Source organism: Caretta caretta, chromosome 10, assembly GCF_965140235.1.
Source record: "Caretta caretta isolate rCarCar2 chromosome 10, rCarCar1.hap1, whole genome shotgun sequence".
NCBI lineage: Eukaryota > Metazoa > Chordata > Testudines > Cheloniidae > Caretta > Caretta caretta.
In genome coordinates, this window is record NC_134215.1 from 74,926,144 (window position 1) to 74,943,916 (window position 17,773).

At 40.5% G+C, this 17,773-nt stretch overlaps 2 long non-coding RNA genes across 18 annotated transcripts in view; one reads left to right on the plus strand and one right to left on the minus strand.

Annotated features, from left to right (window-relative positions):
* The window catches only part of LOC125643369 (uncharacterized), a 134,315-nt gene that overhangs the window by 98,395 nt on the left and 18,147 nt on the right, over nt 1-17,773 (minus strand). For 13 of the 17 annotated variants that reach the window (XR_012670303.1, XR_012670299.1, XR_012670298.1 and 10 more), the window contains 5 exons: nt 14,224-14,306; nt 9,980-10,074; nt 9,147-9,308; nt 8,625-8,872; nt 8,012-8,143 (listed from right to left, as the gene is read on the minus strand). This is a non-coding gene — a long non-coding RNA (uncharacterized LOC125643369). Of the gene's footprint in view, nt 1-5,953; nt 6,214-8,011; nt 8,144-8,624; nt 8,873-9,146; nt 9,309-9,979; nt 10,075-14,223; nt 14,307-15,869; nt 17,018-17,773 lie in introns of those variants that run through there. The other 4 variants (XR_007358703.2, XR_007358701.2, XR_007358698.2 and 1 more) reach the window with 4 other exon arrangements.
* LOC125643371 (uncharacterized) lies at nt 6,194-10,867 on the plus strand. The gene is made up of 2 exons (XR_007358706.2): nt 6,194-6,393; nt 9,852-10,867. It is a non-coding gene; the product is annotated as an uncharacterized LOC125643371 (long non-coding RNA).

Here is a 17,773-nt window from a genome sequence, read left to right on the forward strand (position 1 = left end):
GTAACATGATAGTGTGGTGAACACTGATTGGATGTATCTCTTCAAAATATCCTACCATTTCAGAAAAGCTGGAAAGTTGAGAAATTATAAGGGCATATATTTAAAATGGATAGACAAGAATATTTTAAAAAGCCATATCAGCAGGAAAACAACCTACGGGATTCACTGCTGTGGGAGATTATTGAAGAGAATTGTAGTTTAGAGATGTTCAAGGAAGGGTTACCTATTTATATGAGTACTATATCACTGTCTAGATTTAAAAATTACATGGATATCAAATCCCATCATTTGGAGTGTAAGTTTTTCCAGCATTGGGTTAGCACTAAATGTGTTCCTCGGTGCAGTAGAATTGCGTAATTTGTCCTACTACATTATGTCGTGTACAAGGCATATGTGCCTTCCCAGGGAGAAAATACTGGGTATTTTGGGGTATTTAATCTAGTGGAGACAGTCATAATAAGAACCAATAGCTAGAAGTTATATCCAGACAAATGCATATTAGAAATAAGGCACAATTTTTTACCAGTGAGGGAAGAAACTACTAAGGGAACTGGTGGATTCTCCATCTTATGAAGTCTTCAAATCAAAATTGGATGCTTTGCTGGAAGGATATGCTCCAATCATGATGCAATTCTCTGGCCTGTGTTATATATGTCAGACTAGATGAGCTGATAGTCTCTTCAGACCTTAAACTCTATTAATCTAGGTGTTACCAGTAATGAGGCACAAGTATTGGCAACTTCCAGAGTCAGGTTAACAAATTAGATCCATCAGTCGCCTTTTCCGGGGTAGCTCTTCCTACTGTATGCTTTTTAAAATATAAGGAATTTGAATGTATAACTCCATTATTATGCTATAATATGAGCCACCTTAACCCTTTTTAAGATTGTAGTGTACACACACCACCAGAATAAATACTGGCAAAACAGTCCATGTTATGGAATAATAAAGTACTGCATATAGGCATGAAGAATTAAATTCCTTAGATGTTCCTATGTCATAAAATTCTACCCAAATATAAATGATTTTTTTAAAAAAAGTAATATATGTATTATTTGTATTACACTAGCACCTAGAGGTCCCATCTCAGAATGGCCATTGTGCTAGGCACTGTATGAAGTCAAACACGTCCTTGTACTAAGGAACTTGCCATCTAAATAGATGTGACACACAAAGAGTGGGGTAAAAGTGCCTGGATGAATTAGGAGCACAAGCCGCACTGACTCTTAACTCACTCAAGTGCTTTTGAAAAGCTCACCCTCAATAGATAAAACAGGCAAAGGGTAGGAGGAGAATCAGAGGCACAGAGAGATGAAGTGATTTACCCTGGGCATACAGCAGGGCAGTGGCAAAGCTGGGAATAGCATCCATGTATCCCAAGTCCCAGTCTTGTGCCCTGGATACTAATCATGCTGTCTCTCAAATGTATCATGATTTGTGAGAATCATCAAAGCTCTATCCAGCACCATAGAATAACCTGAATATTGCTTGAACCATCAGTTTCTTCTGAAAGTGTCAAGATTCTGAGCGATCTGGTCTGAGGTCCGGCATGGCGTTGGTGCATATCTGTGCATGAGCACAAATTCCACAGTTTCCTAGACATGTGGTTGGATGCCCAGTCATCTAGCCTTATGTGTGCACACATTAGAGACTTGCACACATATATGTGGTTCTGTGTGGACAACACAGGTGAGCAGATGGACACACCCACACATATGCAATGACATCAGGGTTGAAAATCAGGCCCTTTATATGTTTATTTAACTTCCATGCAGGCAGCAAGAGAACTGTGAAACAAATTTGAATTTCATACCTATAGCTAATGCCAGGCCCGTGAAAATTTTATTGAATCTTAAAAGGAAAAGTGATACCCTGGCACTTGGACCAGCTACATCTTCTGAGAGGTGCAAATCCACTTCTACTTCAACAGTTTATTAGCCACAATTCTGCTTTAATCTGGAAGAAATAAATACCCAAGGAATAGGTTCTCCACTTGATACAGTTCCCATTCCTGTAAGTTATATATGCACATTAAAAGAGGAACTTACCTCCTGGAGTTTCTTTTCCTCTGGCAAATATGTTGCTCAGGGAAAAACTGGGCACCTATTCAAATTTAATCTATGTTGGCAAATATTTGATTCAATTTCATGGAGTTCCACAGAATACTAGTCTAAGTTCCAGGGGCAGATCTTCAGCTGCTGGAAATTGTTCTTTCCCCCGGCCCCTAGTCAATATTGCTATGATGGCTTATATCAACTAAGAATTTTTCCCCCTTCTCTTTGAATCTGGGTTTGGCAGACTCTTGCTATTTACTACATTATGTGGAGGGAAATGTGATTTCCTTGTAGCAGACTCAATGTTCTGTGACTTCCCCGCACAAAGTCAGGGAGGTCTGCACTTACAAATATAAGGCTGCAAATAACATATGTTTGCAAGTCCAGAAATGACAACAGCCTTTCAGGTGCTATTTTCTGGTTTATAGCAAAAGCATTGTGCATTGCTAATTGGGCCATATGGACTTCCATTTTCCCCAGCCATTTTTAACAGTACAAGATATTGTGTCCTATGCCTCTAGCAGCTGATCTGTGCTTTCCACACCTCCAGTGTGTCTCTTGTAATCTGTTTCACATAAAGGCTTGTATTTGTTTCTGGCCTCCTGGGTTCTGACCTCAGATGGGAGCTGTAAATGGTGGTTGGTGGTAAGAAGGCACCATCACTTCCTCTTTATAAGTTTATTTTATTCCCAGCAGTTCTCCACAGCTCTACATTTTACCAAGTTTTCTCTTTATCAGTATCTCTAACAGGTGGCCGCACTGATGCTTCTCAGCCTACAGCTTGATGCCTTGTAGCTTTCTTCCTGGCTGAGAAATGTCACAGATGGAAATGAGCAGTTTCATCTCTTCCTGCCAGCTGTACAATGATCATGTGATGGCAATCACTCCAGCCAGCCTGGGACTATGGAGTAGAAGTTGCATAGGAATATTCCCAGCTGGAACTGGTAGGCTATTCTATCCTTTTTTTAAAAGGTAAAGTGACGTAGGTGACCCTACCATCTCTGCAAAGAGAACCAGCCAGGTTGCCAATTTTTATGATGGGGATAAGTTTACCTTGGATGTGGAAATGGAATTTTACCTTCATCCCTTAAATTGGTTACTCCAGGACAACGTAGAGGTGCATTGGTGGGGTGAAGCGGGAAGGTTATATTGCTGATCTTATTCTGTAGATATTCGGGTTTTATTTATTTTGGTTTTCAATTTAGCAGGTGCCTCCCAAATTTTTCAATATGTGCTTTTAAAAAATGTACAGTGTATTGATATTTTTATTCAAATTTCCAATTACACAAACACCAGTCTATAGGCTCTCCATCCAAAGAAAACTGAGAGTTCCTCTACCAATCATATTATTTATTTCTAGTAAGAGGTCACTCAAAGCCCCCAGTCAGGATCAGAGCCCCTTTTCATGGACCAGGACCCCATTGTGGTAAGTGCTATACAAACACATTGTAAGAGACAGTCCTTGCCCTGAGGAGTCTGAAATACAAACAAATGATGCAATGAGAGGCAAAAACAAATGATGAGCTGGGAATATGGTGAGCATAGATACTTAGTGGTTGTTACATTCATCTCGAAAGTTCCACTACATATATATATTATGTGTGTGTGTGTTTGTGTATCAAGAGACGATGCATAGATATATATTGGGTCTGATTCTTCAGTGCCTTTTTGCAGTCTACTGCATATATGTGTATACAAAGACGGAAATGGAGACGTGTAGCAAAAATATTGTATATATTTGAGTGTGGGAGGATATATGATGCTAAAAGGAATTGGAGGCATGGGAGCAGAAGAGGCAAGGACGATATAGATAAAGGGAAGAGGTGGGGAGGGATAATGGGAGGATGATAGCAGGAGGCAGTCAGATAGGAAAGATCTGAATAGTTTATCACAAGATACGGGACTTCATTCCCATTGTCCCTCTAGGATCCTTCATAGAACTAAATTTACCTAGTGTTAAAATGTTTTTTCTTCCCTCTTATACCCAAACTAGGCTTTGCAGGATTCCCGACAGATTGTACAAACTAGATATGTCCATTCAACTCTCAGATTTCATATCCAAAGGCATATACCTATTTGTGCCACAGTGTTACCTCTCGCTTTCATCAGATAGATAATTATTTGTTGCGTCACTGTCTAGCTGCACTTGATTAGAGACCTAGAAATGAGAAGATCTGTATCCCATTATCTATCCCCTGGTCCACCTACTCATCTTCAAGCAATTTCAATTGCAATGGACTTTAGTAAAGGAAATTCTATCTTTTCTATGTATATGTTAGATTTACTGTAACTAGGTAACTGGTGTATTGGTTTATTTCAATCTTCTCAGTTGGGTTCCATGTGAGGGGGCTGGAACACAATTAAAGCGAGCTCTAAAGATGAATGGCTTTTGTGCAGGAGTGGAGAAAGTTTCTTCACCCATTTGGGGTCTATCTGCTGTGTGCGTCAGACAAGTTTGAAAGCCCTTTTTCATGTTTTATCAGTATAGCTTACCTTTGTTATGAACAGTTGCTCGAAAAGACTCAGTTAACTGACTTTGTTTCAAAGAATTGCATAAATATATTGAAAGCTGCGCTCAGAATCACCAGTGCTCTGTCTTGAGCTACCATTTAAAAAGATCTGGACCATGATGACTCAAGCAGTAATGGTGAATGTGACTGTAGAACTTTCAGTGTTTAATAATATAATGTTGAAAGGTCTCCAGACAGATTTAGTATTGGAAAGGAATATATAAACAGATGGAATAATGCACCCTGTTTTACTCTAGTCAGTGTATTATAGGCTAATATGTTCTAATGACTTATAAAATGATTCCCTTCTGTGCTTGCTCCTGAGGTAACAGGTTATTTTGAGTTTGCAATCTTCCTGGACTCTGGAGATAGTTCCCTCAGCTTTCATTGGGCCAAAAACAAAGTGATGGCAACAAACATATTGTGCTTTAATCCAGTGCCAGTCCTTCTCTCCTCTCCGCTAAGCAGTTGTGTACATGCTAAAATAGCTACACACTGTCCTTAATTTTACAACTTCAGTGCACCCTAGACATTCAAGGCACAACCATAAAAGCAGCATCTGTCCTACGGGGTAGTTGGCCAAACTTCCTTGATGATTTGTATGGTAAGGCAGATGCCACCCCTTTAGTTTCATTCAAGGGATCTAGTTATCCTGTGAAGAGTGGGAGATTCATGAAACTCCATGACATTAATGGGGAACCGTGGACTCTAAATCTCTCTGCCAGCAATGGAAGAACCCACCTCAATGTACTACTAATATACATGACTAGAGAAAACCTTGCCATTTAAATAGACTAATTAGTTAAGTTTAATCACCCATAGTTTCATATTTCTGAATTGTTAGGAATTTCAACAGGATTAGAAAGGTGAGGAAATGGGTTAGTATTACATTACTTAAGATTATATGGCAAGTAGCGTTTTCACACCAGATTTGAGACATTTGTACTAAATTTTGAGCGTGAGCTCAAATTGTCATTCTATAAAGACCGCTCTCCAGATAGGCTAATTTGTCTACATGTGTTCCATTTTAGGGCTTGATTTTAACTTTTGGATGATTCCCGCGAATGCCAAAGACAGGGTAGGAAATCCATTATATATCTACAAGAGCGACTGAAATGGAAAATTCCCAAAGAAACCCTATTAGAGTTTTTTTCCATCAAACCACCATTACAGACTTCTTATGCTTTTCTTAATTATACATTGATATTAACTGGACTGTTGCATGATTTAAATCTGGCTCTTAATCTCAGCTATTCTGTGCCGCTGTAGTTTTTATGACATCCAACTAACAACTGCTTTATGCACTAATCTATCTAGAAAACCACCTTAATATTTTTTGGTCTTTTTTAGAAGAAAAAAGACCCCAAGAATGAAATGAAAGCTTTTGGGTTCAGCCATTAGCAATTTTCTGCTTAGTATTTGAAAAATTGCTTATTTTAATTGCTTCACAAAAGAAAAAGATATCAAAGCTACTGTTCTCTATTTCCAAACTTTGTAATTATTTCACTCAGTCATTTGAAATGGCTTAAAAGTATTTTCATTGAAATGTAGATTTCTTCCATTTCAAATGTACTTTTATTCTCCAGTGTTTCTTTTCCTTTCTTTTGGTTACTTTTTCTCTGGTCTCCACGACAGCCAACCTTCAGCCTCTGGAACCAAAAGCAGAGAGATCCATGTCTGTGTTCACACACGCATGTATATCCCCATTGTTTAAATGCATCATCTCCATCAGAAGTCCATCCTCTTCATGCTCTAAGGACTGCAATAATGATATCTACCTCTTTTACAGCACTTTTCATCAGTCAATCTCAAAACCCTTTACCAAAGAGGTAAGTATCATTTATCCCCACTTTACAGATGTGGAAACTGAGGCACAGAGAGATTAAAGTGACTGGTCTAAGGTCAGCCAACACACAAGTGGCAAAGCCAGGAATAGACCTCAGATCTGCTGAATCCCATTCCAGTGCTCTGTCCACTAGGGAACACTATCTCCCAAGTCACATTTCATTCCTACACTTCATATCTACTAGTTTTAGGGAGACTGTCATGCCAGGTGATGAATAAAGACACAGGGCCAGAATCTCAACTGATGTGAATTGGCATCTGAAGTCAACAAAGCTCTGCCAATTAGCTCCATTATTATTTACTATTTCTATTGCGGTAGTGCCTAAGGACCCCAGCCAGGGATCAGGGCCCACCGGGCTAGGCACTGTACCAACAAATAAGACAGTCCCTGCCCCAGAAAACTCGCAAGCCCAAATTGTCAAAAATAGGAGCCTACAGTTAGTCTCTCCTAAATTCACATTTAGGTTTCTAAGAGTATAATTTTCATTAAGAGCATAAGTAACATTCACTTCAATGGATCAGGTGTGTGTACATAAATTAGACACAACAGTGGTCTCAGTAGTCACAGGCTCACCAGCCTAGTCATCCCCAGTGAAGGATCTGCCCCTAAAGTCTTTCCCTCTGGAATCTGCACCAGTTAACTGAGCCTTCAGATAAACCAAATAGTGGCTTCAAAAGCTTCAGATAAACCAAATAGTGGCTCCAAAAACAACAGTAAAAAGAATCCCCGTGAAAGCCCCAGACACAAAGGAGAGACATTTTGCTGAGGATGCCATACGATTTTCTCTGTCTCAATCTGCTGTTGGCTTTCTCCTCAGCTGCATACCTACATCTGCCATATGCAAGGACAGATTTCCCACATTGACATTAAAGATATTTAAATCTCTAAGATTAGCCCCCAAACACACTTACTTGACCCTGGAAAAATGTGAAACTTGATGTTCACAGGCATCTATGACTCAGGAATAAATATCTTTCTAAGAGATATGAGCTAACAACTCCACCAGAAATTATGTGCTTGATGCAGAAATTATTGGGTGTATTTCTGTGTTCCAAGATATGCTGGAATTCAGACTAGATGATCATAATGGGGTCTTCTGGCCTTCAAATTTCTGAAACACATTATCTTTGGTTTCAATGCATGAAGATCACACTCTCCCCCATTTTACTCCAAGTTTCATGTTTAGAATGGATTCAATATCTCAGAGCCTAACTCATTCTAAAATCTGCTGGGTATTTGGCCTGATCTTAATGTCAAAACCATAAGAATCTACCATGGGTGATGGTTTGGCTTAGGTTCATTTGAAAGATTTATGAACTTCAGTGAATATTTCACTGAACCTACTCTGAGTTTGAGGTTTGTGATGAAATCTGGGGACAGGTGAGTTCCATGTGGTTTTAGGCAGTACAAACCCTGCATGTCTGAGTCTGTGAAGAAATTTACTAACTAAACCCTGCATTTGTGTTTCACCGAAGTTGACCATCAGTCACAAAGCCTTGGGGTCTTGTTGGACTCACCACTGATCCTGGATATCAAGGCAGCAACAGGGGCAAGAAATTATTTCCTCCTCCGATAGTTTGACAGGAAACTACACTACTTACTCTTAGATGAGGATCTGGCCACAATGATCTATGTGTTCATCATTTCTAGGCTGGGCCTTAGCAGTTCTCAGAATCCAGAGTTGAAGATGGAGGTTACTAAACTCACTTATGCAGAATGCAGCAGCTTTCCTCCTGAGCAGGAAAAGACAGAGAGAAAAAATCATATGACATTCAAATGGGCTGACGCCTGGTTACACCAGAGATGTCCTCTAGTGACAGCTGTGTTTCTCTGGGATGATGCACCTACAGTCGGCTAGACAAAACTCACAGGAGCCAGAGCTAAGGTGTTCTTGGTTTCTGTGTCCTCAGCTGTGGAACAAAAGTACTGGAAGGGATAAGACTGAATCCAAACAAAACATTCTCCATATTCAGGTTTTACAAAAGCTTTTTAGCAATAACATAAGACAAGGAATGAGAACAGCAAAAATGAAAGAAAAAGAGAAAGAGGCAGGGGCAAAGCTTCCTAAGGAAGAGGCAGAGTTCCTATAGAAATCTCTTTGTAGAATTACTGTGTTTTGTGCTCCGGGTGCTACAATACTAGATACTACATCCTAGATATAACTAAATAGATTAACTTCTTGCCCACAACAAAAATTAATGCTCCCTTTCTTACCTTAAATGTCTTCAGAGATAGTTCCAGGACTTGTTGAGGATAGAGAGAGGAAGAAAGGGAGGTAGAATGTTTGGAAGCTTCTCAACAATGCAGATACCCTCAGGTCATGTTGGCCAGACTTCAGTGAATGCATCAAACCCTCTAGAAGTTAGAAAGGCTTTGAGTCTTGATACTAGATCTAGTTGTGTTGCTATCTCTACCTCCTACATACAACCTTGTCATTGTCTGGGCAGTCCTCTGTGTATTACCTGCAGACACACAAAGTGAAATCTGAGGCTCTCCATTGGAAGATTTAGATGGGTAGATAGAATGAATGTTAGCTGGGGCAAGAATAACCCTTCATGATACCCAGGATAGGACAAATCACATAGTCAAAGAACGAATGAATTATATTAGTAGTTTTGCTGTTTCAAATAATGCATTTAAATATTTAAATAAGTCAAAACTACTTAATAAAGTTTGTTCCAAGTAGCAATAGTAATAACAGTTACTAGAGGGCTAAATTGTGCAACCTTAACTCACATTGAGTAGAACTGTGCTCCCAAGGAGTTCCATTGATTTCAACAGTACACATTAGTTATGCCATTTCTTGCTTCTTGATTTTGATGGGACAGCAAAGGTATGAAGCCAACATGAGTGCAGGTCTCACAATCTAGACTGGAATGACAGCTGCCAAAGAAGAGACTGTAATGCATGTAAATTGTGTCCATATTATATGCTAAGATTTATTTTTTTCATCTTTGTATTATTTCCTTGCAACATCCTAAGATATTCAAATAAAATGCAAGGAAATGTTTCAATGCACTGTAAAATACAAATAGCATAACAAAATTACTCAACCCATCAGAAGGTAGAGTTTGCATAACTAATGTGTATTATAGGATCCCTTACAAGTGAAATGCTAAATTCCAAGGGGCTGAACTGATAAAATATTTTGATGTATAAATGACGCAGCTGTTGCTATGATAACAATATATGCTTTATTGAATAGAACAAGAAATGGTCAAGCAAAGCGTTATGGCTGGGCTGGGGATTAAAGATAGACTTTGGCACTGGGGAAACTCCAACTTGAACATGAATCCACTTGCCCTGAAATTTTACTCTTGCTCTAATTGTGCCTAAATTTGGAGCTTTTTCCTTCAGAACCCAACTTTATTTCCCTCTTGATCCCAGAGTGAAATAATAATAATACTAAACAGTGAATAAATTATGTATTTGTCTTTGCAGTGATCAAGCCCCAGCCATTGTGATAATTCCAAGACGATGAGAACTCCCATCTGAAATCTTCTTTCGGTATAAAAATGAATCATTTCCTGCCACGTGAATATGCCTGTTTTACTTCAGTCCTTGCTTACCTTCTAGTCTTTAATTTTCTCCTTTCAATGGATTACTCGTACCTGTTCCTTGGCTGAAGGTGGGGATTGGGCAACAAGAACTTGCACCTTATTGGCTGAAAATGGAAAGCAAGAGTATTTGTGATTCAAAAGCTGTTGCTATCACAGTGTTACAAACATATCATGCAAAGAGCAAATGCAAACTTCAAAGAGAGTCTCATGTCTCTCAGTCAGAAACAGCAAAGAGAAAAAGTGAAGGGGAGTCTTTCTGGCTCAGTCTGAGAATACAGGTTCATTCAAGCTAGACCAATTCCAGTTAATTAGGATCAGTGTTGGTTTGTGAGACTGTAGGAAAATTAACGGATGCGTCCTGGTTAGGCCCATCCTTTTCCAGTTCTCAGTACATTCAAGCAACAGAAGTGGATTCTCTTCAATATAAAAATATAAACATTGCATAGGTTTCTCATTGCTTCTATAATATATTACAAAGATTTTTATGTTGCTGTTTTCTTATCCCCCACCTTCTTTCTCAGTAAAGTAAAGGAACTTTGAATGCTGTTTAATGTCAACCCATTTGTATGGATACCTCATCTGGATTTTTGTTGTGTTATCCCTTGATCCCTTGTGACAATGCCTGATTGCGAACATCTAGACAAGGATGATATCAGCATTTCAAGGTATTTTTGACTGCAAGTTTTTTGTTGTTAAATGACTCAGGCATAGGCACTGGTGTATACAACATGAACGCACATCAAAGACATACACATTTCCATTGTATCTCCACTTCTCTCCCTTTCAATGGAGGGTAGGATGCAAGAGTGCTCCTCCTCCCCAATAACTGGTACTAAGTTGCTTTCCAGACTGTATTGCATTAAATGCATAACATACAAATAAGAGAACTGCACACTGGCAATTTGTGGTGTTTTTCTTTTCCTAAAGGTTAGACAACAAGAACAAAGCAGTGTCTTAAAGAAATTTTCAGTCTCCCTCCTGTGGACTCTCTTTGCATAGGGAGAATCTTTGGGCATCATAGCTGGCATCATAGCTGGCAGAGCTCTCTCTTCACAATGTATATGTCATAGAATCATCTAAATATAGGGCTGGAAGTGACCTAGAGAGGTCATCCCCTCTTGCTGCGGCAGGACCAAGTATACGTAGATCATCCCTGACAGGAGTTTGTCTAGCCTGTTCATAAATACCTCCAATGATGGGTATTACATAATCTCCCTTGGTAACCCTTTCCAGTACTCAACTATCCTTATAAACATTTTTCCTAATATCTAACCTAAATCTCCTTTGCTGCAGATTAAGCCAATTACTCTTTGTCCAACAGGTGTCATCTATGTTGGTGTCATGTACATGGTAGGGACTGAGAGAGCATATCCAGAGCACATTGTGCTTTAGTAATCCTGCCCAGCACAGTGACCCCTAGAAAGACGTTGTTTCTGGTGTACTTTAGAGTATCTCTGAGGCGGCTCTAAATTACTCCACAGGCTAATCTGACCTTGAGATGCCCTGAGGAAAGGTAAAATGGACTTAGATCCATCTTCTCCTTCCTTAGAAGTTTTTAAGGTCAGGCTTGACAAAGCCCTGGCTGGGATGATTTAGTTGGGGATTGGTCCTGCTTTGAGCAGGGGATTGGACTAGATGACCTCCTGAGGTCCCTTCCAACCCTGATATTCTATGATTCTATGATTCTCTTGGTACCCATCACTCAGATCATGCCCCAAGCACAGCTTCATCAGACATAAGTAGAAGAATAATGGATATTTTGAGAACATCTTACATAGTCTTGCCTCTCCTCCCTATAAAACATTAAGCTTGTTTGGAAACTGGAGCACTGATTGCCATTATTTTTCAGGCATGAGGCCGTGTGTTGTAATGCAACGGCACATTGCTCATCTCATCCTGGGAAATGGGTATGGCACACCCTGCAGGGTCCCTGTGAGCCTGTTAGAACACCTAGCTACTTATAATTCACTAGTTAGCTGTACTCTTAAGGTTTGCATGCTTTACAGACATGCCTCCTCGAGGAGATATGAGGGAACAGAATGGTGCCGAGAAGGGAACGCCAAAGGTGATGTGATGGATATTGCAGGTGTTTTTTTAATTATCAGAAAATCAGGCTGGTTTTTAAGTGATCTAGAGCAGCCACGGCAACATTGCTCCAGCCAACTTCAGTGTTGCTTTAAGGCAGCTGCTACAAATAAGCGTTCACAATTGCAGATGTTTCCTCTTTTTTTTTCACTCCTTGCTTAACACGGGCTGGAAGTGTTTGTTTATTTCTCTTAATGAAGCGTCTGTTCAGGGGACTGGATAGCCCAATGGCTTTGTAATGCAATATATTGCCTTTCGTCTCGAGCTCACGAGTTCAAATCCAGCACAGCTGGTCAGGGTCCAAAGGCCATTACTATCCAGAGGCTGTTTGGTGACCAGTGTGAAATGACAGGTTTCAGAGTGGCAGCCGTGTTAGTCTGTAGCCGCAAAAAGAAGAGGAGGACTTGTGGCACCTTAGAGACGAACAAATTTATCTGAGCATAAGTTTTCGTGAGCTTCATCCGATGAAGTGAAGGCCAAGAAGGCCAATGGCATTCTGGGATGTATAAGTAGGGGCATAGCAAGCAGATCGTTCCCCTCTATTCGACATTGGTGAGGCCTCATCTGGAGTACTGTGTCCAGTTTTGGGCCCCACACTTCAAGAAGGATGTGGATAAATTGGAGAGAGTCCAGCGAAGGGCAACAAAAATGATTAGGGGTCTGGAACACATGAGTTATGAGGAGAGGCTGAGGGAGCTGGGATTGTTTAGCCTGCAGAAGAGAAGAATGAGGGGGGATTTGATAGCTGCTTTCAACTACCTGAAAGGGGGTTCCAAAGAGGATGGCTCTAGACTGTTCTCAGTGGTAGCAGATGACAGAACGAGGAGTAATGGTCTCAAGCTGCAGTGGGGGAGGTTTAGATTGGATATTAGGAAAAACTTTTTCACTAAGAGGGTGGTGAAACACTGGAATGCGTTACCTAGGGAGGTGGTAGAATCTCCTTCCTTAGAGGTTTTTAAGGTCAGGCTTGACAAAGCCCTGGCTGGGATGATTTAACTGGGAATTGGTCCTGCTTCGAGCAGGGGGTTGGACTAGATGACCTTCTGGGGTCCCTTCCAACCCTTATATTCTATGATTCTATGATTCTATGAAAGCTCATGCTCAAATAAATGTGTTAGTCTCTAAGGTGCCACAAGTCCTCCTTTTCTTAGTGTGAAATGAGTTAGGCCAACTTTGTCTGTTTACTGATAGATAAGTGCCAGCTTCACCATAAAAAGTGACACAGTTCGTACTAATGATCACCCATTTTTGACTTTCTTAGGAGAGAGGCTAAGGACATGGGTGGGCCATGAAGACGTAGCCACCCACTCATCCACAGTGATGAGTCTTGTTAGGTCAAGATTTGAGGCACATGGACAAAGAAGCTTGCACTCCTGCAAACCATGCTGTTCCTTTTCTCTTAACAGGGAATTTAAAATCAGAAGTTTGCAAACCGGGCTGGCTGATATTAGGCTCCTAAATCTATATTTAGACACCTAGATGTAAGTGGCCTGGTTTTCAAATGTGCAGAGCACCCATAAATGTCAATGAAGTCAGTGGGAGCTGAAGAGATGCAGAATCTGTGAACTTTTATTTGGGTGCTTTAAAAGGCACATTTAGCTCTTACGGTATCAAGTATTTCCAGCCAGGCTGGAAATGGAATATACATACTGATACAGTATATCATTCAGCCCTCATAGAGTTAATATGTTGGGAATTAGCTCGAAGGCATCTCTTCAGGTGCTGATCAGGAAAACACTGCACGGGCTATTAAAATAGCTGCTTTTGGTAGGGTTGCAGGTCAGGGGTAGCTTACTCCCATATCCTCCCTTGTAGCCTGACCTGTGCACCACTCTTTTTAAGGTCAGGCCCTTAACATCAGGAACCTGTTAGAAAGAAAGATGGATCGTTTTTAAAGCTGTTGCCATTCTTAGGGTTAAGTTTGGAGAGGGGATAAGGCCCAATAAACTTTTATCAATTGAAAAATAAACCTTGCCTAAATTTGAATCACAAACTCATCCAAACCTGTGAGACCTGGCCAAAAAGTCAACAAGCTTGATCTTGCCCACAATGCAACAGCCACCAGGATTCATTTCGAACCATGCTTTGCGGCCCTAACGGTAACATTCTCATCTGTTCGTTACAGTTTCATCTGTAATATCTTGATAAATGGGGTAAAATTGGTATACCTGTGTTAATTAAACAGGAGATAGCAGAGACAGCTTTCATTTCCGAAATTCTTTTGTGTACATTATTTCCCAGGGCTTCACAGCTGGGGGAAAAATAACAAATCCAGACACATTATGCATAATTTTTCAGCCTAACTGATAAAGCTATTTTACTCATATAATGATCCATGATCTTTTTTGTATCATGGAATATTTAATTATTTTGCTGCCACATGGCAGTTTCCTTTACTCTGCTTTTCTGTGTGTGTGTGTGCGTGCGTGCATGTGTGCACTTTTGTAACAATGTTTTCCTGTTAATCACAAGGAAATGTGCACATGCATAAGTGCCAGGACTGGGGGGAAAAATGCTACAAGTTCATGAATTGTAATTTTCAAACTCTGTCTGCAGATTAGTATGTGTAAACATAAGTCTGCCCCTCTTCATTTTGGATAATTGGTCACAAATGCTACTTGACACTTTTCAAAGCAGACACTTTACATACTTCTGAATCATTGCTGAACTTTTTGGCAGGAATTAATTTGCTTTCTAACTCAGCCACTCATTCATGGTCCAATCCTGCCGTTCTTATTCCACCAATTTCAGTGCAGTGTTCTGACAGAGTAAAAGAAGCAAAAGCAGGACCAGATCCTTAACTGGTGTAAGCCAGCATAGCTCCATTGGATTCCATGGGAGCTACATCAGTTTACACCAGCCTTTGCCAATACTCATTAGCCAGGGGATTTTATTCTTAAACTTCTCTTTATATATTTAAACTTTCAGACTACACTGTATATATATTGTAGCATCATGGATATCTGAAGGAATGAGATGACACCACATTGTCAGAAAACACAACAAACAATCATTCATCTATAGCTATCACACAGCAATACCAGCATCCTCTAGAGCTAGCCACGGGTGGCCCTGTGTTTCAATTCTCATTCTCCCAGCCTCTCTTTCAAACCGCACCCATGTACAACTCAGCTTGTGGCAGAGGGGAAGCCCATTAATATATATAGACCTATATTCATGTGCGGATATAAAGTTTAAATTATTCCACATAATTTTGTGCTGTTAATCAGTCCATTCTTTGTGATGACATTCTGTGACTGCTGTGTGTTTACTTAACATGCACAGTTACTGTAAGAACTGAGCAGACTGCACAGCCCACTTAGAAGTGCTTGCCAGATCCCAGGGAGTGTTTCTGTGTGTAATTCCAGTGTTATTTTTAGGTAGGAGCATGGTCCCCTAAGAGTGTCACTGGGAACATTTTATTTTATCTGATGACTTATTTCAGTTTTATTCCAGCAGTCTCTGACCACAATAGTCTTCCACGCACATGCACATCCATTAACACTCAGTGTAAAATATGGGCTTTCCATTTATGGTATTTGTTTATTTTTCAGTGTATTAAGCATGCACCCATTGCACTTTTCAGGTTTTGAAGCAGGATTCATTATGGTGCAACACCACTACATTGCTTTCTTCATCCAGAAAATGGATAGAAAAGGAACAGATTGAGTTTAGTTTGAGAAGCAGGTGTAGGTTCAGGTGGAGACTTATTTTATCTGAAATGTCTTGCTCATCTCTAATATTAAACCTATTTGTTAGATGTAGCCTGCACAGTGCACTAATTTTTGCAGGAAGTATTTGGTTCATACTGTACCTTATCAAGACCCAACTTATATCCAGTCAATGGACCAACTTCTCCCTGAGCTTCACTGGGTTCACACAAAGGGCAGATGAGGGGAGGCGGCAAAGGTACATTTGTGCCACCCCGGTCTTTTGTGTCAGCGGGGAGCTGAATCATCACCTGTCACAAGTTATAGCAGTAGCTGGAATGACAGTTCCTTTGGCCTTGTATGCCTTGGTCCCACACCCGCCAGTCCCTGTCACAGTCCCTTCTCATCACCAGCCCAAACCTGAACACTCCCATCCTACAGTAGGGGAACAGATGGTGTAAAGACTGCTAAACCAGCTTCATAATGCAGAGGGATTCTCCTATGTCAAGGGAACCCTTAACTACCCTATTGGCGCAGCTTGACACTGGGCTTCTGTTGGAGCAGTGCAAAGGAGAACTTAGGGTAGGCCATGGATCTGTCCCCTTGACTTCAAAGGGACTGCATGGCAGAATTCAGCCATATTTTTATTACATGGGGGCTCACTAGTACTGTGTTTGTTAAGGATTTAGGTCCTAGGTCTTATAGAGTCCGACGTGAAGTAACACATGAAGCCCCATGTACAACTAGTCCTATGGCGCAACAACTGTTGCCAGGGCCAGGGATTTCCCTACACACACCCACACCCGAACTCCCTCATAGGTCAACAGTTCCAGTGTTGCCAGTTTAGTCATTTTCCAACTCTTCCCCCACCACCACCCCGAAATTCAAATAGCCCCTCTGATTTCAATTCCCTAGCCTGTGTGTGAGGACTCTGTATAAGCAGGGCTCTAACAGGCAAGAGAGGCGTCATATATAAAGTTAGCCTTCAAGCCCAAATCTTTGACTTAGAAGCATTTGAAATAGTTTGCCTAGTTTCAGGATAGAAGAGAGCAAGTACTGGCTGTGGTCTTCTAGGACTGTCACTGATAGAAATGTTGGTAATTACTCCCAAGGAGTAATAGTTGGTGTTATTAAGAAAAGAAAAGAAGAAAAGAAAAGAAAATTAAGTGTGGTAAAGGACTGCTTCACACTCTTAATCAACATATTTTCTGTGTCAATATGCATGCTTGCTAGATATGAGTGGCTCAGTAATGCCACAAGTGATGAAGGAGAACCCACAGCATGTCAGTGATTCTAGTGCCAAGTACATACAGGCCATGAGTCAAAGCCCAGAAAGGCCCGACATAGCACTACATCACCATAAAGGGATATTTCCACACTCATGGTCATTAGGCTCCAAACTCTCACCAACTTTCATTGGGATTTGGATGACTAACTGCTCTTTGGGCCTTTAAAAAGTCCCCCATAAGCTCTGCTTCAGGGACTTGCAGCAAGAGTACAAATAACTCTTTGATCCTGATACAGTATAAACATTTTTTTTCTATCCGTATGCATTAACAAAATTTTCCCCTACCCTCAAAAAGAATGACAACAAAAATCCTTGCCTAGGCTAAAGATCTGACTCAAACCCACAAAAGAGCATTCAGAGTTAAGGATGATCCTCCATCTTGAACTCACAACATTGTGCCTCAAATAGGGCAGCCAGCAGGAGTACATAAGGTTACCCACTGATGTAAGCCATCTGTTGCAATGCCTCATGAATGCCGTTATTGAAAGTGAGTAAACTGTTGCTTCAATGGGCAAAAATTTTCTTGGTCATAGTGTTGTGGCCAAATTCCAGTGTTGGTAATTACATTCTGCCTAACTGCAGAATATGTGTGTGGGGAAGAAGGGGGAGATTCCTTCCTTTCTCACGATTCTAAATTGTAGTCTAGTGTGATATCCACTGTAAAACAGTTGTTGAGTTTTCCTGTATTTGTGAATCAAATGATCTGTGTACGCGCAAAACTGTTTTTTTTAATCCAGCTGTGTAATCCAATTGTATTACTTAAAAGTGATCTGATTATTA